The 26,324-nt window shown below is 46.2% G+C and overlaps 2 long non-coding RNA genes across 8 annotated transcripts in view; one reads left to right on the plus strand and one right to left on the minus strand.

Annotated features, from left to right (window-relative positions):
• LOC107127273 (uncharacterized) overlaps positions 1-26,324 on the plus strand; it is a 149,221-nt gene that overhangs the window by 102,568 nt on the left and 20,329 nt on the right. The window lies entirely within an intron of this gene.
• Positions 1-26,324, minus strand: part of LOC102125637 (uncharacterized) — a 164,458-nt gene that overhangs the window by 75,372 nt on the left and 62,762 nt on the right. Inside the window, exon 4 of one of the 4 annotated variants that reach the window (XR_006692321.3) lies at positions 12,247-19,076. The exons of 2 other annotated variants lie outside the window; for them this stretch is intronic. This is a non-coding gene — a long non-coding RNA (uncharacterized lncRNA). Of the gene's footprint in view, positions 1-12,246; positions 19,077-25,552; positions 25,724-26,324 lie in introns of those variants that run through there. One more of the 4 variants, XR_006692320.3, reaches the window with a different exon arrangement.

Raw genomic sequence — 26,324 nt, forward strand, 5'->3', positions numbered from 1 at the left:
GCTGTCTGCCCTGGCAGCAAAGCAGCTCCAGAAGCCCAGAGGCAGCCCTCTGAAAAAGTGTCACAGGCGCTGGCTATCAGAAGGTAAAGCACAGTGCAGGCCAACACCCCCTCCCAGTGTCCCTCCCTCTGCATGAACAGGGCAAAAGGACCCCTGAGGATCTGGGCCGAGCGGGATGGCGGAGGTGGGCTCTTAAGGGCCCCTCGCCACTATGGTAGTGTCTTATCTCCTGGAGTGAAAAGATTTCTCACATTCTAGTCCCACCCTGCCACTCTCCATGCTCCAATGGAAACACCCATTTTTCCCAGTCACTCTTGGTTCAAAGCCCGTGACCAGCGGGCAGATGGATGGGTGGGCTTGCCCCAAGGCTTTGATGCTCACACCCACTCCAAGTTGGGCATTTCTGCTGTCAACATGTGGGCTGGGTGGTATGGCTGCCACAGCTTCCCCGTTGCCTTTTTTTTAACTTTTTAAAGAGACGGGGTCTCAGTCTGTTGCCCAGGCTGGAGTGCAGTGCTGTGATCATAGCTCACTGCATGCAGCCTTGAACTCCTGGGCTCAAATGATTCTCCTGTCTCAGCCTCCCAAGTAGAACTACAGGTGTGCACTGCCACACCTGGCTAATTAAAAAAAAAAAATTCATAGAGGCAGGGTCTTGCTATCTTGCCCAGACTGGTCTTGAACTCGCGGCATCAAGAGATCCTACCAACTTGGCCTCCCGAAGCACTGGGATTATAGGTCTGTGCTGCTGCACCTGACCATTTTCTTTTTTTTAATGACCATTTTTGCAAATGTTATTGATTAGAGCCGGATTACTAATGCAGCTTTTTAAAAATCTCAAACACAGCATAGAACGGCAGTGTTGCACATATATGAGCTCCAATTATCAGCCTCCTCCAACCCTGCTGCATCTCGGGCTGTATTTTCAAACACCTGCCAGTCCCCAGGCCAGCCTGGGAAGGAGCAGGATACATGGAGCCACAGAAGGTGAAGGATTGCTCTCCATTTGGCCTGGGACTACATTGTCCCCACCTCCCAACACAAGTGTATTGGATTGAACAGTATGCCCCCAAATTCATATCAACTCAGAACCTCAGGATGTGATCTTATTTAGAAATAAAGTCTCTGCAAATGTAATGAGTTAAGATGAGGTCATGCCAGCTTAAGGTGGACCCTAAACTCAACAGGAGAGGTGTCCTCATAAGAAACGGCAGAGAGACATCCACAATGGAGAAGCCACGTGATCGGGGAGGCAGAGATTGGCATGACACACCTGCAAGCCAAGGTTTGCTGGCATACACCAGAAGCCAGGAGAGGGGCATGGAACAGATTCTCCTGCAGAGCCTCTGGAAGAACCTAACTCTCCCAACAGCTGGATTTTGGACTTCTAGCACACAGAACTATGAGAGAATACATCCCTGTTGTTTTAAACCCCCCAGATTGTGGTAATTTGTCACGCAGCCGCAGCAGATGAACACATCAGGAGTTGGGACAGGTCAGCCCAGACCTTCATGGTAGACCCTCCTTTCTCCTGCTGGCAGCACAGGCAGCTCCTCCAGGCCTCCAGAGGCCCGAGCCCTGCCCCACTACTAGTACCCCTTTGCCTGAAGCTGGAGAGGACTTTACACCCTCTGCATCCTCCAGACCCTGAGACACAGGGGCCAGTGTAATGGCTCTGCTGGGACACCTGGAGCCATCAGTGCATGGAGGTACTAAGTATCTTTCTGGATTCTCTGTGACCCTGGGGGAAAGGTGGGTACATTAATCAGGGTTCTCCAAATAAATAGTACCAATAGCATATACATATATATATATAGAGAGAGAGAGAGACTTACTTAAAGAATTGGCTCATGAGATTATGGAAGCTGGCACATCTGAAATCTGCAGGGTGGGCTGGCAGAGTGCAGACCCAGGGAAGAGCCAGTGCTATTGTTCAAGTCCGGAGGTCATGTACTGGCAGAATTCCTTCCTGCTAAGGTGAGTCCAGTCTTTGGTTATATCAAGGCCTTCAACTGATTGGATAAGGCCATTCACATTATGGAAGGCAATCTGCTTTATTCATAGTTAACCTATTTATATGTGCATCTCATTGAAAAACACTCTCACAGAAACACTGGCTGGGCGTGCTGGCTCACACCAGTAATCCCAGCACCTTGGGAGGCCAAGGCAGGCAGATCATTTGAATCCAGGAGTTCAAAACCAGCCTGGGCAACGTGATGAAACCCCATCTCTACCAAAAAAAAAAAAAAAAAAAAAAAAATTAGCTGGGCATGGTGTGCACGCACCTGTACTCCCAGCTACTCAGGAGGCTGAGGTGGGAAGATTGCTTAAATCTGGGAAGCAGAGGTTATAACGAGCCAAGATTGCACCACTGCACTCAGCCTGGGTGACAGAGTGAGACTCTATCTCAAAAAAAACAAAAAACAAAAAACATGTTTGGCCACACATCTGGGCACTGTGGCCCAGCCAAGCTGACATATACTGTGAGTATGATTTCCATTCCAGAAAGAGGAAAACTAAGGCCCAGAGAGCTTGACTGATTTTCCAAAGGTCACAAAGCAAATTAGCTGCAATGAGGAGTTGTAAAAGGAGACTGGGCTAACAATGAGGAAAGCTTGGATTCAATTCATACCCCTTCTGAACCAGAGTCTTAAGCCTGGCCCTCCTACACAGAGGCACTGGATCAGGATAGAAAATAACCAGTTGACATTTGCATTCGTTTGGTGTTTGTTGCTTATATAAGGTCCTGTAAGGCAGGAAAAACACTGCTACCATTGAAGGAGAGTGTCATTTTGTCCTGGAAACCTTCCTTGTGACATCTATCATTGCAGTAACACCCAATGGCTATCGTCATCCTCATTTTATTGATGAGGAGACTAAGGCTCAGAGCACCGAGGGAGTTAGCTAAGGCCACACTGCTAACAGGTAAGGGAGCCAGGCTTGAACTCATGTCTGTTGGACCCAGGGTCTGCCTCCTTGAGCTTGGCCCACACTCCTCCTCAGCAGGTGCTGACCAAGTGCAAGGGGGTTGAGCTGAGTCTTCCAGAGAACGTTCACCCACATCACGTCATGGGGTCTTCACAGCAGCTGTGTGACGGAGGGGAGTCAGTTTCATCTCTCAGGGCAGGGGCTGAGGTGTAGAGAGGTTAACCACTGTCCTAGGATGTGACAGATACCTGGTCGTGCAAGGCCTTTGCCTCTGGCATTCTTGGGTGTTGACTGCCATTTCTCTCCTCTTTGTGGCTGGCAAAAGCCTGTTTTTGTTCAGGTGCCCCTTTCTCTTTTCCCAAAACTCAGGGGTTAAATCTGTTTAGTCTAAGCCAGAGGTCAGCAAAATTTTTCAATAAAAGACCAGACAGTAGGTATTTTAGACTTTGCAAGCCATATGGTCTCTGGCGCAACAACTAAACTAAGCTCATGTCCACACTCTGGAGGTAGAAATCCTGCCTAAAGAAAAACATTCCACTATAGTGCTCTTTGCTTTCCAAAGCACACAAAAATAGATGAACTTAAAATGTCGGCACCCAAATGCCTGACATGCCGATACCCATGGCTAGCATGACAGCAGCCATGGATGATCAACAAACGGGTATGGCTGTGTCCCAGTAAGACTTCATTTACTCAAGTTTGCCAAGCCCCAATCTAGAGAAGGCAGGGCAGGTGATGCTGATGGGACAGTGTGTGCCTACAAGAGTGAGTCTTTGTGAAGTCACCCATCCATCCCCTCATCCAGACTGTCTCCCTCTGCTATCATGGTGTCAAGCTCAAGCTCCGCAAGCATTCTCGCCAAATATAGGGGTGGCAATATACCTCCTCTTCAGGAATGATATAAGTGACTTCAGGCCACACACACTCAGCCCTCCTGAAAGAATAGTTACTAAATAGGCTGTGCCCACAGGGGTGGGGGCAGGCACTGATCTGCGGCCCAGAGCCTACAGATTCTTTAAGATCCAAAGGCTTGTGCACTAGGCCCATACTCAGGGACGTGCCTGACTTCCTCCATTTTACCCACCTTTGGCCTCTCCCCTCTGACAAGTGAGAGGAAAGAAGAAAAGTGAGACAGAAGAAAAGAAGGAGGACCAGAAGGAAGAAAGAAGAGAAGAAAGAGAGCCCCTCTCCCACTCTGGCAGCTCCCCCAGTAAACCTTCTGCACATGACAGATGCTTATGGTTTTAGACAATGAAATGGATCATCGCCTTCTATCTTAAGCTGGGGTCATTACCCCTCAATTCTGCAAAGGCACATTTGTGGCTTAATTTTTTGTTGTTTGTATATGAGATCATTTCAATTAAAGAGAACTGGTAACATTGCCCTCCATTTCTTTAGCAAACAGAGCCTTATTGCTTCCCACCCAAAAAAAGAAACAAGGAAAAGAAAAAAAAAACACCCATGTGTCAATTTTAAAAACAAACCAATTCTTAAGCAGTGATAGGCGGGCTCTGGGTGAAAGAACATTTGCAACTATAGGGGTTTCATTTAGGAAAAACACATCTGTCACCTTCTGCTATAAGTCACTGAGCAGTGGAACTAATCGAAACGATCTAACACAGCAGGATCACCCTTCTTTGTTCCTTGGTGTTACTCAGATCCTCTGCCAGCCTAACTGGATGCCCGACAGACTCTTCCTTATTGCGGAGGGAAAGTGATTTGGGAGTGTACACAGCACCCATTTGCTGGGTCATAAGAATCACTTGGAGAGGTTGCTAAAATATGGATTGCTAAGCCCTGTCCCATAGGGGAAAGAATCTCCAAGGAAAGCAGCCAGGGACTCAGTATCTTTAACATTTACCCCAGCCAAATGCGGGTAGCTTAATATATAATGTAAATGATGCATAGGAGGAGCAAGAGGTTGACTTGAGTTGTGAAAGGTCAGGGAGAACCAAAGGTATAACACAGCAGAACCCATAAATAAGCAAATACCTTCAGACAGAAAAAAATAGAGTGGGAGATGAAAGGAGGCACAAATCAACCCTTAAATAGAAGCAGAGAGTTAGAATAGCTGGGTCATGTGAATGGAGGAGCCTCAGAAGGAAAGTACCTGATACCACTCAAATGCAAAAACAGAAACAAAAATTTAAGCAAGCAAGCAGGAGGGTAGATTGATGTGAATAGTATACAAAGTGGAATTAAGGACTAGACGCACTCCACAGGAAAAAGGTACATCATATAATGATATAGGACATATTTTACAGAGAGGATATAGTCATAAACATGTATGTACCAAACAACATAGCAACTAAATACAAATGGCAAAAAGCATTAGAGGTGGAAGGAAAATTGTCACAAAATACAATTTTAAGTTGAAGATTTTAATACACCTTTTCAGAATTGAACAGTTCTAGCAGAAAGAACTGAAGACTTAGAGGTATGCCATCCATTACAGTAATTACTGGCCACATGTGGCTACTGAGCACTTGAAATGTTGTACTGTAAGAGTGAGATATAAATGCCAGATTCCAAAGACTCTGTACCAAAAAAAAAGAACATAAAATATCTCATTAATACGTTTTATACTGATTATATGCTGAAATAATAATCTTTTGGTTATATTGAGTTAAATAAAGTTTTATCAAATTAGTTTTACATGTTTGTTTTTACTTTTTAAGTGTGTCCAGAAAATGTCAAATTATACACTATAGTGTGCATTATATTTCTACTGGTCATTGCTAACTTAGAGAAATCTAATAACAACAGCAACAAGCTATGCTTTGAGGCCTTATCATTTTCTCATTCCTGTTCTTGGATTGTAAAACCTCCCCCTTATTCCACATGCATCCTTATAACCATTGCCCCTTCCTGGGGCTTGGCAACTGCGAAGTCTGGTGTGTTACAAAGAGAAGCTGTGGATCCCAACCTATTTTGTGACTACCTGCTGGAGAGATTTGGGTTTTAGATTTGTTATTTATAAAATAAAAATAAATTCTACTAGCAGGTTTGTTGTGAGGACAAAATGAGATAATGTACTCTCACGTTTTCTGAAAAAAAAAAAAAAATTTAAAAACCAAAGAGAGATGAAACGGGTCCCCAAATTTTGTTTCCTGTCCCTGTGCCTTTGCTCATGAAGATAGTGAAAACCCAGAATCAGAGCTTCTCAGGAGACAATGTTGGAGGATTGTAAGAGTCTGAATGGAAGCAGCATGTTGGAATTAATGATTCCAGACTCTGCCAGGCACAGTGACTCACGCCTATAATCCCAGCACTTTGGGAGGCTGAGATGGACAGATCACCTGGGGTCAGGAGTTCGAGACCATCCTGGTCACATGGTGAAACCCCGTCTCTACTAAAACTACAAAAATTAACTGGGTGTGGTGGTGTACACCTGTAATCCCAGCTACTCAAGAGGCTAAGGCAGGAGAATCACTGGAACCCAGGAGGTGAAGGTTGCAGTGAGCCAAGATTGTGCCACTGCACTCCAGCCTAGGTGACAGAGCAAGACTGTCTAAAAAAAAAAAAAAAAATCAGACTCTGAGGATTTAATTCTGTGGCCTTTAGCCAGGGCATGAGCCAAGAGGCCTCACACCACCTTGAATTAGGATAGCTTTTAATCTCATTTTAGCATCCTTAGAAACAAGATACTCCATTTTCAGCTGCTTTAAGGAGGAAAGATTTCTCTTCTATGCTTGTTGTTGCAGAGTCATGCAAGTTCATGCCAGCAGGCTCTGAATGAGCATCCAGTTCAGTTAAGATTACCACCTCATCCCAGTTTGCTTAGAACTTCCCTGGTTTTAGCACTGAAAGTCCCAAGCCCTAGGAAACCACTCAGGCCTGAGCAAACCAGGACTGCCTATAGCAGTCCTCAAACTTAAGTTTTCTAGACTTGCCCTTGGGAGAAAAATCACCAGGGGATGTGTGTTAGGATGCAGATTCCTGGGCCCCATCTTCTCACTCAGAGTCACCAGGATAGCAGTCCCTAAACTGGGACCTCAGTTCCCAGCCTGGTTTGAGAACACAAATGAGCATCATTATTTTGTTTTTTGTGGATGGAGGCTCTGTGGTCCAGAGAATGACATTTTGAGGGGACAAATTTTTGCCTTTAAAGGGCCTTCACTGAGATGATTAAGATGCCTCCTTCCTTGTAATAATCCAAAATAACAATGATATGAAATTGTCTGTAAAGTAGGTATAAGAAAGTCAAACAAAGTTCTGGTTTTCCTTCTTGAGGTCTATTTTCATCCATTTTTTTTTTCTTTTTGGAAATATAAACAGCATCTTGTGGGTGTGTTCCTCCTTTACTGGTGTGCAAAGCCTGAACTTGGTCTCTCTGTTGGGTGATTCAGCCTCAAGTAGTGACATGCCCAGGTAGAGAGCCTGGACCCCAGTGCCTTGCAGTGAGGGGTGATCCCTGCAGCCACAGCTCTTCAAAGAATGCTCAGATCTGGGAAGTGGGGTTTCTGCTCAGGCCTGCCCAGGTGTGGAATGCCCCTCTGGCACACTCCTTCCAGGTCCTTTCTGCTGCAGGCAGTTGCCAAGGACAGAGTGTGCAAAGAGCTTATGTGAGAGTAGAGGTTTTTGGTGAGAAGGGTGGGGACCCAGACTCCACTAAATTATCTGTTGCAGCAGGACATCACAGGGTAAAATTTAGGGCACTTTGACTGTCAATTCAGTAAAAAGAGAATCATCTTTTGCAACACACAGACAACTTGCATGCCCATCTCCTGCTCCTGTGAGCTTAGTCATGCTCAATGTATCCTAGGCAATATGTTCTCATCACCTGGACTCTTGGTTGCCAGATTTTTCTTTTCTTAGGAAACATTATGCAGCATGGAAACAGCTCCAGCTCTGGAGTTGGATGGTCTGTGCCCAAAGTCCAGGTTTGCCACCTACTAACATATCACTTAACCCCTCCGAGCCTCAGAATTCCCCTGTCTGAAATGGGGTAATAGCACCAATCGTATAGTAGAATTAAAGATAAGGTATGCAAACACTTCAAGTACACAGTAGGAATGCATAAATAATGTCTAATCATGATAATATACTGCTATGGCTTGAATGTGTCCTCTAAAGTTTATATGTTGGAAACTTGCTCCCCAATGCAAGTGTGTTGGGAAGTGGCACCTAATGGGAGGTGTTTGGGACAAGAAGGCTCCACCCTCATGAATGGATTAATGCCATTTATTAAAGGGCTTGAGCTTCAAGTTCGATCTATTGCTCTCTCTCACCATGTGGTGCCTTCTGCCATGTTATGATGCAGCAAGAAGGTCCTCACCAGAGGTAGGCTCAACCTGGGACTTCCCAGCCTCCAGAACCATGAGCCAAATAAACTTCTATTGTTTATAACTCACCCAGTCAGTAGTATTCAGTCGTAGCAGCACAAAATGGAATAAGACATATACATAAAGGGCCTGGTACGTATTAAGGGCTCAGTTGGTGTCTTTGAGACAGACTCTACTTCCTAGTGTTCCTGGGTCCTTAATGGGAAGATTCTACATGAATAAAAATGAAAGTATGTTGCACAGAGAGAAGCAAATAGAAGCAAAGACATTCAGGCAGTTGGTGTTTTCTGGCTGTGAGGGCTGCCCCAGTTTATTTTGGCAGCTGCCTCCACCATCAGTGATGAAAGGATAAAGGAAAGAAAAATGGCAGTAAAACAAATGGATCAACCAAGGAGGGGAGGCTGTTTGGTTCCAGCTTCCAAAGGAGAACCCAGCTGTCCCCGTGATTGCTATGCAATGGGTCCCAGGATTCTGGTCCAGCCTTTACATGCCTGCCCTCAACAGGGAGGGGGGTTTCCAGAATAACTCAGCTGGGAGGAGTTTAGGTCATTTGAACTAAATTCAGTCTATAGAATACCTCCAAATGGCAACCATTTCAGTAACGACTGCTGCATGAAAAACCATCCCAAAACTTAGTGACTTAAAACAGTGACAACAATTTGCTTCCAATTCTGTAATCTGGGCTGGGTGCAGTGGGTTGCTTGTCTCTGCTCCACAAAGGGTTATCTGCAGTCATTCTTGTGAGGCTGGATTCAGCTGGTAGTTGGACCAGGACCGGAAGATCCAAGGCAGCTCATGTGACTGCCTGGTGCTTCATGGTGCTTCAGCTGAGACGGTTATGTGGCTAGGGTGGGAGTGCAGCATCCCTCTCTCCACGTGGACTCTCATCCTCAAGGAAGCTGGCTCAGCCTTCCTTGCATGGGGTCTCAGGGCAGCAGGAGATTGAGATTGGAAGCCTCACACCTCTCAAGGCCTGGGCTTTAGAATGCTCACAGGGTCTATCCCGCTACATTCACAAAACAGTCAGATCAACTTGACCGAAGGGGTGGGGAAATAAACTCTACCTTTTATAGGAAGAAGTGGCAATCCACACTGCAAAGGATGTGGATATAAGGATTGGTGATTCATTGGGGGCCATTGTAATAATAATCTACCAGAGCAACACAGAACATTTTCTGGGGTGTGGCCTTCAGAACCTTTGTCCTCTGGCCCCAATAGCTTTTCACCTTAGGGGGCACTTCTTTACTCCACCTTCTCTCTTTAAACACCCCGCACCCTCTCCTTCCTCTGTCTTTGCTGGTGCACCTCCTTTGGCAGGGTTCAATGTGAACAGGAACACAAGCCGTGCACTCAGCCAGCCCTGGGTGGCAATCTAGCCCCACCATGCCCAGCTGTGCGACCTTGGGGCAAGTCTCTTAGCCTCTCTGCATCTCATTTCCTCCACCGTTAATGAAGACACTGAAGCCTGCCCAATAGGACTGCTGTGAAGATGAAATGACATACAGCAGGCGAAGTGCCTGGCACAGAACGTACCTGCTACTGGAAGGTAGATGCTAAGTCTTGATCCTGGTCCCCCTCCATCCTTGATGGCTCCCCCTCCTCTCTCTGGTGAACACCTACTTGTTTTCTTATGACACATCCTTTGACAAAGTCTTCCCTGGACACCCCCAACCCTCATCCCCAAGGAGAACTAATCATCCCCTCCTTTTATCTCCCGTAGCCCTTTGCAACACCTCAATTATGTGCCAGGTCACAGTGACACACACTTATGGTGTATATTCGTGTCTCCAGAGGTGAGAGTTCTTGTGTCAGGGAGTCAGGTGCTATTTATCCTTTTATCTTCATGCCCAGTGCGCGGGCGGCGGTTTGGGGAGGGGCTCCATACGTGTTTTGGTGAATAAATAAGTGAACTAATGCTTGCGCTCCCCAGAACTTAGGGACATCTTTTATTATTTGAGGACCTTTCCTTCTCACTCCTGATTGCTCAGCAAAGGGCTGGAAGAAAAATAGGGATCTGACTTCTGTCCCACGATGTGGCCAGTGCCACGCTGGCTGCTCTGGGGCACAATGCCCAGCAATTGCTATGACCCCGTCTGCCATCCCTAACTTATGAAGGCTGCACAGTCTGAGAGAAAGTGGAGGCACTCTCTTCTAACCGTGTGATTATGAATTCAAAATGAAGATTTAAGTCATCAAGCAGGAAGCTCAACTCAGCACCCTTCTGGCTCAGCAGGAAACAGTCTCTGCAACTGAGGTTTCTGGGTGTAGGACAAGCTTGGGTTCAAATCCTAGCTCTGTTGTTCATTGGCTTTGTAAACCTGGGCTAAATGCCTTGCCTTTAATCCTTCATTTCTTCATCAGTAAAATGAGGAAAATAGTAACTCTGTGGAAAGACTGCTGCAAGAATTAAATAAATCACATAGGTGGCATATAGTGGGTGCGGTATACCCCGTCCTTCTACTTCTCCAAAAAAAAATCTCAGCATCTCAGATCTACGACTATTGCTCTGGGAGATAAGCTATTCAATAAATAAATAATGAAGTGCCTCCCTAGACCCTATGTGAAGATGATTAGAGTTTAGGAAATAAAGTATGAGTACTGGGAAGCTGCTAGGTTCACTCACTAGGCAATGAGTATCAGTCCTAATAATATAGGAGCTAGCAGGCGAGCATTTAACATGTGCTAGAAATTGTCCTAAGCATTACATTAATTCATTTAATCTTCACAACCACACTATGCAATTGACAGTATTATTTTCTCTTTTTACAGAGGATGAAAGTGAGGCCCAGAGAGGGGAGGAACATACATGAAGATACTCATCTGCTTGGTGGCAGAGCTGGGATTTAAACTCATATTTTCTCACTCCACAGCCTGTGCTCTGAACCAGGAGCTTACACTATCTAAAGGGGCTTATTCCTCTTTTTGAGACAGGGTCTTGCTGTGTCACCCAGGCTGGAGTGATCATGGCTCACTGCAGCCTCAACCTCCTCTGCTCAAGCCATCCTCCTACCGCAGCCTCCCAAGTAACTGTGGCTATAGGTGCAAGACAGCACACCTGGCTATTTTTTTTTATTTTTTTATTTTTATTTATTTATTTATTTTAGAGATGGGGGTCTTACCATATTGCCCAGGCTGGTCTTGAACTCCTGGGCTCAAGTGATCTGCCTGCCCCGGCCTCCCAAAGTGAGAAGTGGCTTATTCTTGTTTACTAATCTAGTGGTATTTACAAGGCTAACCTATGTTTTCACAAACAAAGATATCTAATGCCATAGAGCATTTACCACGTGGATCATACCTTGCTGAGGCATTTCCTGGAATTGTTTCGCACATTTGTGAGATCAGGACCACACTTTCTATCTCGTAGATGAGGAAACTGAGACACAGTGAAGGTAGAGACCCTTTCAAGGCGATACAGAGTGGGTGGTAGAGTTGAGATTGAAATCTAGGCAGAGCCCACCCTTAACCATCATGCTAGTTGTTACAAGTCAAGGACGGGTGCAGTGCATGAATATTAGAAACTGCCCACGGTTGGTCCTGAATGTTAGTTATTCTCGACCAGTATAATTCATTCCAGGACACCTGTGTAGTGTGCTAACTCAGACCTCACAACCTCTCCCCGAAGCCCCTCGAGGGGAGGGCTTTTCCCCCAGCCCCGGGCCGCACCTCCTGCTTGGCCCGTCAGCATCGTGTTCCTCCTCCCATTTGCCCTGGGACTTAATCATCTGGGTCCCCAGGCCTCCAGCAGGTCCTCTGGTAGAATTCAGGGGGTTGAAGAACTTGGAAGGGAAAAATGACATCTCTGTGCTCACCAATCTTAACTGAAATTGAGCATTTCTTTTAGTTGCATGTCACCTGTAGAAATGACAGATAAACTCCCAACATTACGCAGTTGCAGATGCCTGGAAATATCATTTATGTCCATTGCCACTTCTAAATTATGGAGTCGATTAGACCTGCGGCGGGATCTTATTATTTAAGGTCTTAATAAAGAAGCACATGCATTGCTAAATTATAAATTTATGTTTTTAATATTTTGATACTATTTTTAATATAATTAGTTATATGTGTTTTGAAGTCCTATGTGTTTTTATGGTCTGCACTGAAAAATAGTATTCCCAGAAGGGAATACTGGGAATACAGTCTATAAGCATCAACAGACTTTCAAAGGGTCCATGGCTCATGAAATATTTACAGCAACCCTTTGAGGTAGGAATCTCTGCTCATCTGTTATAATTTTCATTTTACAGAAGTGGAAACTCAGGCACAGAGAGGTCAAGAAAACTGCCCAAGGACACACAGCTAGTAAGTGAAGAGTAAGAGTTTGAACCCAAAGCAGTCTACAGCACGGCCTGTGCTCTGGGCCAGCACATGGGGTCAGGTCCCCTTAGCGCCCTTATTGGCTGCCAGACCATTCTTTCACCTGACGCTTTCTTCACTGGAATGTGATTGCTGCTGTATGTCTTTGCCTCCCTGAGTGCCTTGAGGGCTGGGACTGGTTTTGTTTATCTCTGAATCCCTAGAACCTAACTCAGTGCTGAGCCCAGAAACGGTTCCAAATAAATGTTTCTGAGTGAATGTGTTTCTAACCCATGAGTGCCTCATACATACATTGCTAGTCCAAAGAGCTTTTCTTTTCTGATGGCATTTTACTGCATGAAAGAGAAAAAACAAAGGCCCCAAACCAAATAATTCATCTACATTTTATAATGGCATTAGCACAGGGTCTTGCATTTTTTTAGCACTTAAGATGTTTCTAAGACTTTTTATATCCCTTTGACTGAAACCTCAAAGCACAGTGGTGAAGGGTAGAGGCCGCTGAGCCTGGCGGTGGCCTGGGTTCAAGCCCCGCTCTGTCACTCCCTGGCTGATGATCTGTCTGAGCACAGTGACCTCATCTATGAAATGGGGACAGTAACAGCTGCCTTGTAGAATTGCTGTTTGGATTAAATGAGATTAAAGCACGCTGTTTGAACAAGTTGCTGGTACTCTGTAAGGCCACAATAAACTGGGGTTATCCTCTGAGAGCAGTGAAGGATGTGATGGTGGTGGTGTTACCACCCTTAGCTCCGTGAGCTAATGCAATTGACACAGTGTGCTGCAGCCGAGTTAGGATTGGATTCTGGTTCCAACTCAGCCACATGCCTGGGACAAGACCCTGTTCTTCTCTGGACTTTGGTTTCCTGATCTGCAAAACAAGGAGACTGAACAGGGTCAGTGTGCGTGGGGCTTGGCATTCCTTCTTCACATCAACGTGTGTGTGGAGTCAATCTGAAAAACAAAAGTAGGACTGCCCAGTTTATCAATAGGGCGGGGACCCCTCACCTCTCACTCCTCACCCTAAGGAGCTCTGAGGCATCACAGGAAGACAGTTGGAACGCTTGGTTGAGCCAGAGTTTAGCACCAGATTAGACCTGTAGATTTGTCTCCTTTGGGGTGAAGAGTTAAAAGGTGTGTAAGCAGGGAGGGGAGGGGGACTCGTGGATTTCAGTGTCTTTAGACAGGGTCTGGCCCTTGCAGGGAACTGAGTTGGATTCATGTTCAAGCTCTTTCCCTGGCCCCTGATCAACTCTTAGATGTAGAATTCTTTTTTTTTTTTTTTTTTAACTTTTATCTTAAGTTCAGGGGTACGTGTGCGGGATTGTTACATAGTTAAACTTGTGTCTCAGGGGTTTGTTCTACAGACTATTTCATCACCCAGGTATTAGGCCTAGTACCCATTAGTCATTTTCCCTGATCGCCTCCCTCCTCCCAGCCCCCCACCCTCCAGTCATCTCTGATATCTGTTGTTCCCCTCTGTGTGTCTATATGTCCTCATCATTTAGCTCCCACTTATGAGTGAGAACATGCAGTGTTTGGTTTTCTGTTCCTGCATTAGTTGGTAAGAATAATGGCCTCCAGCTCCATCCAGAGTGTATAATTCTATAAGGTCAGGCAGGATCTACCCCACTTCTCCCACCCCTCTCCCACCTCATCCCTCCTCTCCCCTCCCTCTCCTTCCACTCTGAACTATTCTGTCTTTCCTCTAATTGTTTAATCTTTTATAATTATGAGCCTTTAAAATTTCCTGGTATCATTACATTGGTGCATGTGAGGCACACAGGGCCTCTTTCTGCCAAGGGGCTCACTTGGGAGCTGGCTGAGCTACGATCAGAGCTGGTGGGAAGCCCCTCCTACAAATGCGTCCAGAAGCCCCCCATGAGAATGCCCACTTGTACTTGATGTTGTTAAACCCTGCCAGGGGAGACTAGAACTGCGGGAGAGAAAATGTGGGAAGTGAGGGGTACGGGTGAGGTGGTCAGCCCAGCCCATCATCAGGCTCGGAAAAACCTATTGAGCAGATCTTCTTCCCTAAATGACTTTCCTCATGTAAAATTGTCTTCTATGATTGTCGGAAAAAGGGTTTTTAAAAGAGGTTAACATGGGATTTAATGAATATAGAGTAATAATGGTCCTTGTATCAAATTAAAATTCTAACGTTGCCACATGAAGCAAGTACATTATGAGTATCCAACATTATGTATTATTATTATTGGACTGCTTGATTGCCCTACATACTTGGGAATAAAAGAAACAGCTCCAAGTCCTGCATTTCAATTGGCACACATCTCCCTTGGAATGAGAGTCTGGGAGGACCAAGAGCATGCCCACTCTGCAAAGGCAGATTCTGGGATCTTGAGAAATATCCTCCTAATAAAGCAGAAGGACACAGGACAGATGGCAGTGTTTTGTGAAAGTAGCAGAAAGGAAGGGTATGTCTGAATCTGTATGCTGTGTGACTTTGGGCAAGGCACTTCACCTCTCTGAGCCTCCATGTCTTCACACTTAGTCTGGGTAAAGGACAATTGTGAAGATAAGTTGAAATTACAGGCATGAGAGCACTTTGTAAACTCTGGCCAGGTGCAGTGGCTCACGCCTGTAATCCTAGCACTTTGGGAGGCTGAGACAGGCGGATCACTTGAGGTCAGGAGTTCAAGACCATCCTGGCCTACATGGCGAAAACCCATCTCTACTAAAAATACAAAAATTAGCCAGGTATGGTGGCAAGCACCTGTACTTGTGAGGCTGAGGCTGGAGAATAGCTTGAACCCAGGAGGCGGAGGTTGCACTCCAGATATTGCGTCACTGCACTCCAGCCTGGGCGACAGAGCGAGACTTTGTCTCAAAAAACAAACAAACAGGCCGGGCATGGTGGCTCACACCTGTAATCCCTGCACTTTGGGAGGCCAAGGCAGGCAGATCACGAGGTCAGGAGATCGAGACCATCCTGGCTAACACGGTAAAACCCTGTCTCTATTAAAAACACAAAAAATTAGCCAGGCGTGGTGGCAGGCACCTGTAGTCCCAGCTACTTGAGAGGCTGAGGAAGGAGAATGGCTTGAACCCGGGAGGTGCAGCTTGCAGTGAGCCGAGATCGCGCCACTGCACTCCAACCCGGGCGACAGAGCGAGACTCCGTCTCAAAAACAAACAAACAAACAAACAAAAACAAAAAGCGCTGTGTAAACTCTAACAGGCTGTTGAGTTCTGAGGATTGAAGATAATTCTAAAAGCGCTTTGTTGATGTCTTCCCTCTTCCCACCCCTCCTTGACCACTGAAGCCTGGATGCCGTCTATAACGTTTAATAACAGTAACCTGCATTTATTGAGCACTTACGAAGAGCCAGGTATCATTTCACCCAGTTCCACCATAGCTTTATGTGGTAAGTATTATTATTACCTCCATTTTATAGACTAAGAAACGGAGGCTCAAGATGACACCTAAGTTGCTCAAACCTCAGGGAGTGGCAGGGATTTAAATTCCGGTCTTCCTGACAGAAAACCTCTTAGTTCTTATGTTATATTTGCTTCTACAATACTTCTGACAACCTGCTTCCAAATTATGCTTGAACACCTCCAGGGACAAGGAGCTCATTACCACCCCCTGTCCCTCTCCCCACAATGAGTGCTCTCCCCTGACACATAAAGCATGATTATGGTGATATTATTATCAGTAAAATGGAGTGATTGGAGTGGATACTCTCTTAAGGTCTATTTCAGAATGTCACTTTAAGAGCATGAGTATTCACAGACAAATTTGCACTGGCTACAGAAGAAAGGATTAAAAATCTCCGTATGAAAATGGAACACAGCAAGGAAGATGTGCATGTGAATGGGGGCAATTAATTCTCTTTTGCCAATCGTTGTTAAAATATATATATATATATTTGCTGGAAAGGAGGCATTTATTCCCTGCAGACCCATGGTGTGATTTTGAAATATCTCCGCAGAAGGAAAAATGACTGCGAAAATACAAATCTATTAAATGTGGAGGACAAAAGAAAAAGGGGCTTCCATAAAAGGATTTCTAAACCATATCAAAGGCTTCAGAGGTCAGGGAGGGCTGCCGGAACACTACCAATTAGAGCTAAATGGGAAACCAGCTTAAATCTCAAAATTAAAGATGAAGAGTGGCAATTAACCTGTCTTCTAACAGAAAACATAGTCCTTAATGCTCAATGTAATTTAATATTTTAAAATTACGACCACAAGCATCAAAGGCTCCTGTTCAACAATATAAAGTGGACAATAAAAGTCTCAGTGGGGCTTTGGATATCGTGGGTGAGATGGCACAGGAATAATGCTGGTACTGATGACTCTGAAGCCACAGAAGCTGAACTGGCAGGGACACAGTTAGATCTCCCCCCAGGACGCGAGCCGCCAAGCCTCAGCTCTGTTTTCCGAAGACCCATTCTTTGGCCAGCAGGAATCATTTGATTTGTGTTTTGTGGGCTTTAATAGGATGGATCACGCTGATGTGAGTGGAAAGGAAACCCCCAGCAGTGCTTAGAGGGTCCAGAGCCTATTCCAAGGGATTTCTTTAAAGCAGTGCTTCTTATTGGGGAATTTTTATGCCTGGAGGGGCAAGGTGGCTTATGCCTATAATCCCAGCACTTTGGAAGGCCAAGGTGGGCTGATCACCTGAGTTCAGGAGTTCAAGACCAGCCTGAGCAACATGGCAAGACTGTCTCTACGAAATACAAAAAAAATTAGCCAGGCATGATAGTGTGTGACTGGGGTCCCAGTTACTCAGGAGGCTGAATTGGGAGGATTCCCTGAGCCCGGGAGACAGAAGCTGCAGTGAGCCATGATTGTGCTGCTGCACTCCAGTCTGGGGGACAGAGAGAGACACTGTCTTAAAAGAATAAACAAAAAAAATAAATAAAATGCTTCATGCCTGGGCCTTCATGCAGACTAGAAGCCCTGGGCATCAGTATTTGTTAAGGCTCCTAGGTTAATTTTCACTGGTGTCCAGGATTGGGAACTGTTGCTCTAAAAGATTATGGGCCCAACAAGGAAGAGAAGATGGACATTTGGAGCATGGCAAGCCTTGATGATACCAGAATCAACAGTGTGGTACCTGATGTTCTGACAGTGAGTGTACAGATGAGAAAGTGGGTCCAGGGACAATTTTTCTCCTAGCAGGCAGGAGAATAGGGAGCTGAGCAGAACAACTACATAGAAGGCAGCCCCTGACAAAGTCTCCGGCATAAAACCATGGATATAAAAACCTGCGGCTGAGAGTCTGGATTTCCAGGTCGCCGATTAATATCTGTGGACACTTCAAATGTGTGTGGCCCCTTTCTGTGGCTGGCCTGCCCTAAGAAGGCTAAAGCTGAAATGCCCCTCTCGAGTTCTCCAAGTCCGTGGGGCTTGGGCCAAATTAACTTCCCCTTCATTCTCCATGACTCTTCTTGCATTACCTGGGTGACAGTGTGGAGCACTGGGAAGGTGAGTAGCCCTGTGGACAGACAGACTGACAGACCGACTTGATGCCTGTAGCCACCACTTACTGAGGGATCTTGGGCAAGGAATTAGCCTCTTGGAGGCCATTTTGCATCTACAAAATGCAGATCGTGGTAGGCCTCATGGAGTTAGCATGAGGAGTCCATGAAATGATCCCGGTAAGCTGCTGAGGTGGTGCCTGGCCCACAAAACCGCATCTGTGCTGGGCACTACCTAACACCCCTCGGTGGACCCGCTGTCAACATCAACCACAGAGGTGCTCCTCCTTGGACTCTCCCCAGGCTTTCCAGCCTCCATGCTTCTGCCTCAGCAGGTCCCACCTCCTGGAGTGCCTTCCTTATCATTCCTTCCTGTCCAATCTTCCACCATCTAACCTGATGCTGGGTTAGGCTCTAGACCAAGCTTGTCCAACCCACGGCCCGTGGTCACATGCGGCCCAGGACAACTTCGAATGCCGCCCAACACGAATGTGTAAACTTTCTTAAAACATTATCACAATTTTTTGTGTGTGTGTGATTTCTTTCTTTTTTAGTGCATCAGCTGTCGTTAGTGTTAGTATATTTTATGTGTGGCCCAAGACAATTCTTCTTCCAATGTAGCCCAGGGAAGCCAAAAGATTGGACACAATGCTCTAGACCTACCATGTTTTTGCTCTATTTGGCATTTTTTCAACCTGGAATTTAGATTTAAAACTCTCCCATGGTACTGCTGTCTTCCCTGGCCATTTACTCACTTCCATTCTGAGCCTTCGCTTTGCACTGACCCCCCTCTGCCCAGTTCACCTTATCACTCCCACCCTGAGAATTCACTGAGGGTAACATCTGTGACTTTTCATCACCTGGAGGAGAGCTTGAAGTCCCAGAAAAGCACATATTTTGGCACTTAATCCTCATAGCTAAGTCTACGTGGTAGATTCTATTATGATCTCCACTTTACAGAGGAAGAAACTGAGGCAGAGAGATGAAGTCACTTGCCTAAAGTCAAACAGCCTGTATCAGAGGTGGGACTCGAACCAGCAGCTAGCTCCAGTGTTCAGGCTCTTAACTGCTTTGGGGTGCAGACTTGCAGAGTGAGGTTCTTACTGCAGATGAGAATAAACAGGAGGAAAAAGGGGAGGGTCAGGGAGATTAGGAAGCACCATGAAACCCAGCTGGAACTGGGAAGCCTGTCACAGCATCAAGGAAGCTACATGAGTACTGAGGTTCCCTTCCCATTATTGTCCACATGGACCACCTGGGGATGGGGTCCTCAGGTTCCTGGCCAAACATCCAGTCTGAGGTGTCGCCCATTGGTGCCTGGAAATTGCTCAGCCCTCCTCTAACCCACCCCTGAATGGGCAATTCAGAGTCCAACAGTCCAGGATGCTTTTAAACTCTTCACCCAACCAGAAGGAGGGGCTCTGGACATCTAGAGTGATGGTGGTAGTAGCATGGAAGAGAGGACCGTATCCCTGACCAAGGTCAGACTTGCAAGAACCAACGTGAACCCTCCCATTCAGTAGAGCAGCCATGCGACACAAGCAATAACATTGTGTGGTCAGTGATTCGAAAGGCTGCAGCGTTGCTAAAATATCCTGGGCCCACCTCCTCCCCTCATTTCTCCCAGCTGGGCCCAAACAGCCTCCTCAGATTCCTCAGCAGAGTTCCTCTTACCCACCAACATGTACTCAGTAATCCTCAAAAACCCATCATTGTCAGCATGGATGATGCCCCCTACTAATCTACTAATCAACGCAGCCAACTGCTTCAGATCACCTTGACCTGTGGGCACATGAATTCCAAGAACTGGTCTGGCTCCTGGGAAGCCCCCCTTCCCAATGTCTCCACCATCTCACTGAGCGATAGTCTCTTCTCGGCTTCTGTCCATCCTGGCTACACCACATTTATTAGCTGTGGAGTCTTAGGTAAGTCATTAACTTCTCTAAGCCTCTGTTTCCCCATCCTCAGAAGGGGACAATTCTGCTTGCCTTACAGAGTCACTTGATGATGTAACGAGCTGCCATTTAGAAGGCTCCCAGAACAGAACATGGCACCAGGAGACTCTTGGCAGTCACTGGTTCCCTATAGGGGCTTCCGTTCCAAATTGCCAAAAGTGAGTGGCTTCCATTTGGCCCCGCTGGTGTCCCTCCAACTTCCGGTTTCTAGGCCGACCAATCCTGAAGCCCCCTCCACCCCACACATAGGTCTCTTCACTGTAAGTGGGATGAGAACTGAACCAGACCCCACACAAATGTCCCTAGGACCTGCGCAGAGAAACTCATCAATTCCTACCTCTTTGCACAGTGAGGGACCTCAGTCTCATCCCTGCTGCCTCCCGTGGAAGACTGGGATCACGGAAGAATATCCAGGGTAGAGCGATGTTTGGGCAGCACCTAAAACCATCCTGCTCTGAACCCCAGAAAAGTCCCTCAGGGGCCTCCAAGCTACCGCCCCAGTAGCTGAAATTTCTCCTCTGCAGAAATAGGAATCACAAACAAAACCAGAACAGGAATAGTTTCAAAACTCAGAGAACGAAATGTTCAGAACAGAGTGCAGAGCAGGTCCTGCTCCATGGAGTGGGAAAGGAAAGTGCTATTCCTTTTTTAAAAATTTTCTCCAAGCAAAACATAAGCAGTTTGGATTTCCCATGCTTGGCATCCTGAACAGTTAGTGGAGTGTCTGCCTCTGCCACCTGCCACCTTAAAGGGTCCGAGGGACGCAAAACTCAACAGGGTGATTTCCCAGTTCCCAGGACAGCCCCTCAGACTTTGTTCTCACACTGGCAGATCCATTCTGTCCTGGTGGCAGTGCAGCGAGAAAGGGTAATGTGATTCTTTTTCTCATTTTGAACAGATGGCCAATAGAGGCTCAGGGAGGCAAAATGACTTGATCCTGGTGATCCGGCTAGTGAGTGCTGGGCTGGGATTTGAAACCATCACCACCAACTGGTAACTTTCAAATTGCATCCTTGGAGTTTTGGGGGTCTCAGGGGAGGGAGAGAAGGAGTTACAGGGAGGAAGAGCAACCAGGTGTCAGGCTTCTTTCACTTCTCTTTCTCTCGCTGGCTATAGTGATCGCAAACACAAAGAAGAACCCTTGAGGCCTGTCTGGAAAGCAAGAAGCATGGGCTGGGAGGAAGCTGGAGATATTCACACATGGGTTAATTTCTGTTCCTGTCACACATTGGGGCTATTTGTTACTGTTGGCTATAAATTGGGCCTCCACATAAGATTTCATTTGAAGAAGGGGATAAACAGCTTAAAAATAATTGAAAACCAGTGCACCCAGCCAAGTCTGTGGCTTGTGCCTACTGGGTGGGTTTGTGATGAGGTGGGTTTTCTCTGCCGTGGTGTACAGTGACAACTCTCAAGTCTCCAAGAGGCTGCACTGTGGCAAACGCCAGGCATAATTGGGGGAGGGCAGGGGGTGGGAAGAGGGAATGCCTCTGCTGAATTTGAATTAGAAACTTTAGCTGTTATAAATCGGCAACAGTCCCGTTGGTATTGGCAACACTCAAGTGGCCACCTCCCACGACAGAGCTCTGGGGAAGGTTTTGGTCCTTGTAAAGTTTGCCCCTTGGTCTGAGAGGCATGACTCTTCAGGCTGGGTAGCTGTTGATCCCATGCCAAAGTGTCTGACCTCCAGGCTGGGCTAAGAGGAGGAGACTGGCGCCAGCTATCACTGAGCCTTCAAGCCCCAACCCTCAGGCATTAGATAACGGGGTTTTCCCTCATCTAAGCAGAAAACGTCAGACTCCTTGGGCACATTGGGTCAGCCTTGGGCAGATGGTCTGTCTGGGCAACTTCAGAGGGAGGCGGAAGTTTAAGGAAGTCTCTGAAGTCGCTCACACATCTGCAGAGGCTAAAACAGCAATTTCCTTTTGGTGGCTGGACACGGTGTTCCCAGAGGAACACGTGGCCCCCAGGTGCTTGTGGGCAGTCCCTGTTGTCCCTGATCCTTTCTTCTGCTGCTTGGCCTGATCAGAGCCAGAACAAACCTGCCCAAGAACTGACGGTTCACACAGCAACAGATGCTGCCCAGCCCCCACCAAGGGCCAGGGCTACCAAGACTAATAAGATATAGCTGTGCCCTTGAGGAGCAGGGAGCATGCCAAGAATCCTTGCCTCATCACTGAGTGGGTTCCGGAAGTAATGACCACAGTAGCCACAATAATTTATTGACAGCTTACTGTGTGCCAAGCACTCTACATACATTACTTCATTGTATTACCACTATGACCCACTGAAAAGAGAATCCTGTTTCCAGATCCATTCAACAGATGGGTAGACTGAGGTTCAGAGAGGTTATGCCAAACATTTAAGTGCCAGAGGAGAGACTTGAACCCAAGCTGGATGCCTAAGCCTTTATTCTTGACCAAGCTCTACTGCCTAGACCCTGTGTGTCTGGAGTAAGTGGGACCCCAACCCAACCAAGTCTATATTCCAGGGCCCTTGCCTTAGTTTCTCTACACCATACATTCTCAGTGGGGACAATATTGCCCACTAATGCAGCAACAATTGATTCTGTGTGTTGGGGAACAGAACAAAAAATATTACTTGTTTTACATATAAAGCATACATACAGTATACAACAGATATAGAGCATACCTGTAATATTAAAAGTTTATGGGGAGTGCAATCAGGAGCAAGTGTCTAGTGCATAGCAGGTGTTCAGTAGACAGCCATCCCCTGCTTCACTGCCTGCTGGAGCCACACATGAATTGGTCTCAATGGGAGCTTTTGTGTATAGGCCTCAGTCTGCCTGGGCCCAACTCCACCCTCAGGCTTTTGGCCCTGGCAGGCTCCATGCCCTAGTCAGCACCCGATAGCACCCAAGCTCACCCCAAACATCCCTGGTGCCTCCTTGGAGGCTTCTGCTCCCCAGAGTTGCCTACTGGGACTTGTTATAGGTTAAACAGGTACAGGCTTAGCTCGGCTCAAATGAAACTTGAACACTTCGGGTCATTGTTGTCAATTCTCCCAACACAGGGAAAAAGGTAATTGTCAATTAAAGAGCCCATCAACTGAGGCAAGAGGAAAATCAATAACACGGACCAATACAGAGCTTTCTAATGCCAGTCAGGATTCCAGGAGCGGGAGCCTTTCAAACAGGTACATGGAGTAATTGGCTTTTCCCTTGTGACCCATCCCGCGGACTCTACAACTCTCCAATTAACATGTACCGTTGACAGGCACACAATTATTTGGGTTCACTGTGCCCCAGCCAGTGTTTGTTCAATCAAAACTTGCAAATACGTGGAAAGTGCACAGAATAGCAAATGCTGGATGTCTCTGGGGGAAGCCAAGTAGTGAATGGGTCTTAAAGGAACCTTGGATTTGACTTCTATTTCAGAGATCTGCCCCGAGTCTCAGCCGAGATGCTGGCTCCACATCCCCGTTCTGGCCAGCCCCTGACTGCACCTGTCTGCATCCTTATGGGGGACTCAGAGAAGTCTGCTCATGGCCTGGCCAGCACTCTCCTTCCACAGCCTATGAAAGGGGAAGGGACCAGGGCCCTCCCACCAGCTCCACCAGAGCTAGGAAACAGCTGGGTCTGTGCTTTTGCAGAGGAGGCTCCTGCTGTCTAGAACATCATTTCTCACCTCCTCTACCTGGGTCATCTAGGTAAGCCTCCAAATACTCAAGGATTCTTCTGGAGGCCAAGGGCCCTTCTACAGTGTACCCATACCATCCTGGTGCCACTTCTTCCTTAGCATGTATGCCATCTAATTACACCCATTGGATCACTTCCCTGTTTTCCTTACTAAAAAGTGAGCTTTTGATGTCAGGGACTAAGTTTATTTCTCTTTAAACATCATTAGGTTAGAAGGTGCCCAGTAAATGGTTGTTAGACGCAAGTATGGGTAGGTTGTGCCAAAAAGGGTGGGTACATGGATTGATGGACTTGTGGGTGCACAGAGGATCAGGAAGAGGAAGAGGAATGGATAACTAGCAGGGAATAAAGATGGTTGAGTGGTTAGAGGATAAGAGGGGAGAATGGGTGCTGGGTGAAAAGAGCAGGAGGGTACATGAGTTTGAATAGAGGAAGGGTAAGAGACACGGAGTCTAAGTGGTTAGTAGGTGGGTAAGTCCGTGGAAGGCCATTCAGTGCATTGGTTAGGAGTGTGTGCTCCAGAGCCAGATGTCTTCGGTTGAATCTCAGCTCTGGTATTTCCTGGCTGTGTAATCATGGGCAAATCAATCCTTTTCTCTGGACCTCAGTTTTCTTTTTATCTGAATGGGAATAATAATTATAATAGAACTTTTCTCTTAAGCTTATTGTGAGGACTAAATTATACCTAGGAAACACTTCCAACAGTGGCTGGCACAAAGAGGACTGAATAAACATTAGCCACTGTGATTTTTATTATTACCATACTTACTATTAATAAATGGAGACGTGAATGGATGGATGAATGTGTAGACAGTTAGGTAGATGGGTAGATAGATGGATGATGGGAAAATGGATAGATGGGAGAGTTAATGCTTATGTAGGTGAGTGAATGGATGGATGGTGGGGAGGACGAGCATGGGAGTAGGATGGACAGAGAAATGCCTGCTCTGTGCCTAGGTAGCAGTTGCATCTATCACATACAAGCCCTCCCCGAAAGCCACCCCCAAGGCATCCAAGACTGCTGCCTGCCATCCCTGTCAGCCCATGTAGAGGTTTTCCGGTTCCAAACCAGAAATCCTACTGAACCCCTCCCTCTTAAATTCCTGCTCCTGGCACAGTTCTTTTGTTCTTCCTCCTGGAACCAAGCAGCTGGTAACTCAGTCCCTGTCCTCTTCTCATAGAGCTGCGCCCTTAGCCCAGACTGAGTCTCCTCCTAGAGGCTGACACCCCCGGGCCACCTGTGAATCTGCTAAGAGCTTGGACTTTCAGTGCTCCACGGGAGGCAGCAGGACACAGCTTCCCTCTATCGCTCCTTATTACTGTTGAGGTCATGGAATTGCCCTTATTCCTCCCAGGACACTGAGGGAATTGACTGAGCAGCTCCTACATACCAGTTACCTGGCACCAGTTATTTTATTTCATCCTCATTACAACCATAGAAGGTAGGGTATAACAATTCCTGTTTTACACGTTAAGAAGTCAAGGGCTTGGAGTCACAGAGAGCAAGGAGAGGAGTGAGGATTTGAACCCCATTCTCCTACTCCAACGCCAAAGCTCCTCCCACAATCCTAGCCTTCTTGGGATCCTCAGAAAGTCCTGTCCCATTTCCAGGGTGCGTACAAAATGCTGCTTGGGAACAAAAGTTGGAACGGTGCCACGATTCTGGACAGAAAAATGTCTTCTAGGGATACATTTATTGATTTTGTAGTAGAGCAACTTGGCTAGAAACAAGTTCTGTTTATCAGTTTAAAGAGTTCAGCCACTTCTGGTCCCCAGCGCTACTCCTGTAATGGTGAAGAACATGGACATATTTTCTCCTTTGGATGTAAGGATACTGCTACCTGATGTGTCATCTCCCCATGGGAGTGGTCCTGGGACTGGCCAAGTGGGTGAACTGTGTCTTCTCTGCCCCATCTCTTGGGGTGGTAGCTATCTGAAATAGCTTCAGTAGAGACTCACTCTCAGGGTATCTTGGATCTTAAATGGGATTTTTGAGGACCAAAAATCTACCAGAATCACAGATGGATCCTGAATTGTGCAATTCCAGGCACTGCATCAGCCAGGTGTCTCCATATCACCCCATGTGGGCAGTTGGACATGCCTCTTGTCAGGCACAGCCCCCTCCCTGGGCCAGGCTCTTTGAGATAATTAATAAATATTTAAAAACTTCATATTATATGATGTTCAAAGCACTATTTCTCTGGATCTTCAAAACAGACCCAATATAAGATATTATTCAAAAATCTCACTTATGAACTTGAACAAATTCCAGATAAGATATTAGCTAATAATTCAGTAATACATTTTGAAAATACACTATGATTAAGTAATATTTAACCCAGGAATACAGGGGTAGTTCAATATGAGAAAAATTATTATATAATACAGCATAATAGCAAATTAAATAGAAAGATCAGAGGATCACTTCAAAAGATGCAGAAAACTCATTTAATAAACTTCAACATGTATTCATAATAAAAACAAACACACTTTTGGCAAAGTAGGAAAATAAACAAACTTTCCTAATCTGTTAAATTTTATCTATCAAAAAAATTAAAGGAAACATCACATTCAATGATGTTGAATAGCAGACATAGTTCTGCTAGCCAGGAACAAGATAAACATGTTTTCTATCATTGATTTTGTTCAACATTGAACTGAGTATCCTAATCAATGCAGTAAGAAGAGAAAAAATACATAAATTGCATAAGAATTAGAAATAAACTGTTAGTCCATTT

Source organism: Macaca fascicularis, chromosome 14, assembly GCF_037993035.2.
Source record: "Macaca fascicularis isolate 582-1 chromosome 14, T2T-MFA8v1.1".
NCBI lineage: Eukaryota > Metazoa > Chordata > Mammalia > Primates > Cercopithecidae > Macaca > Macaca fascicularis.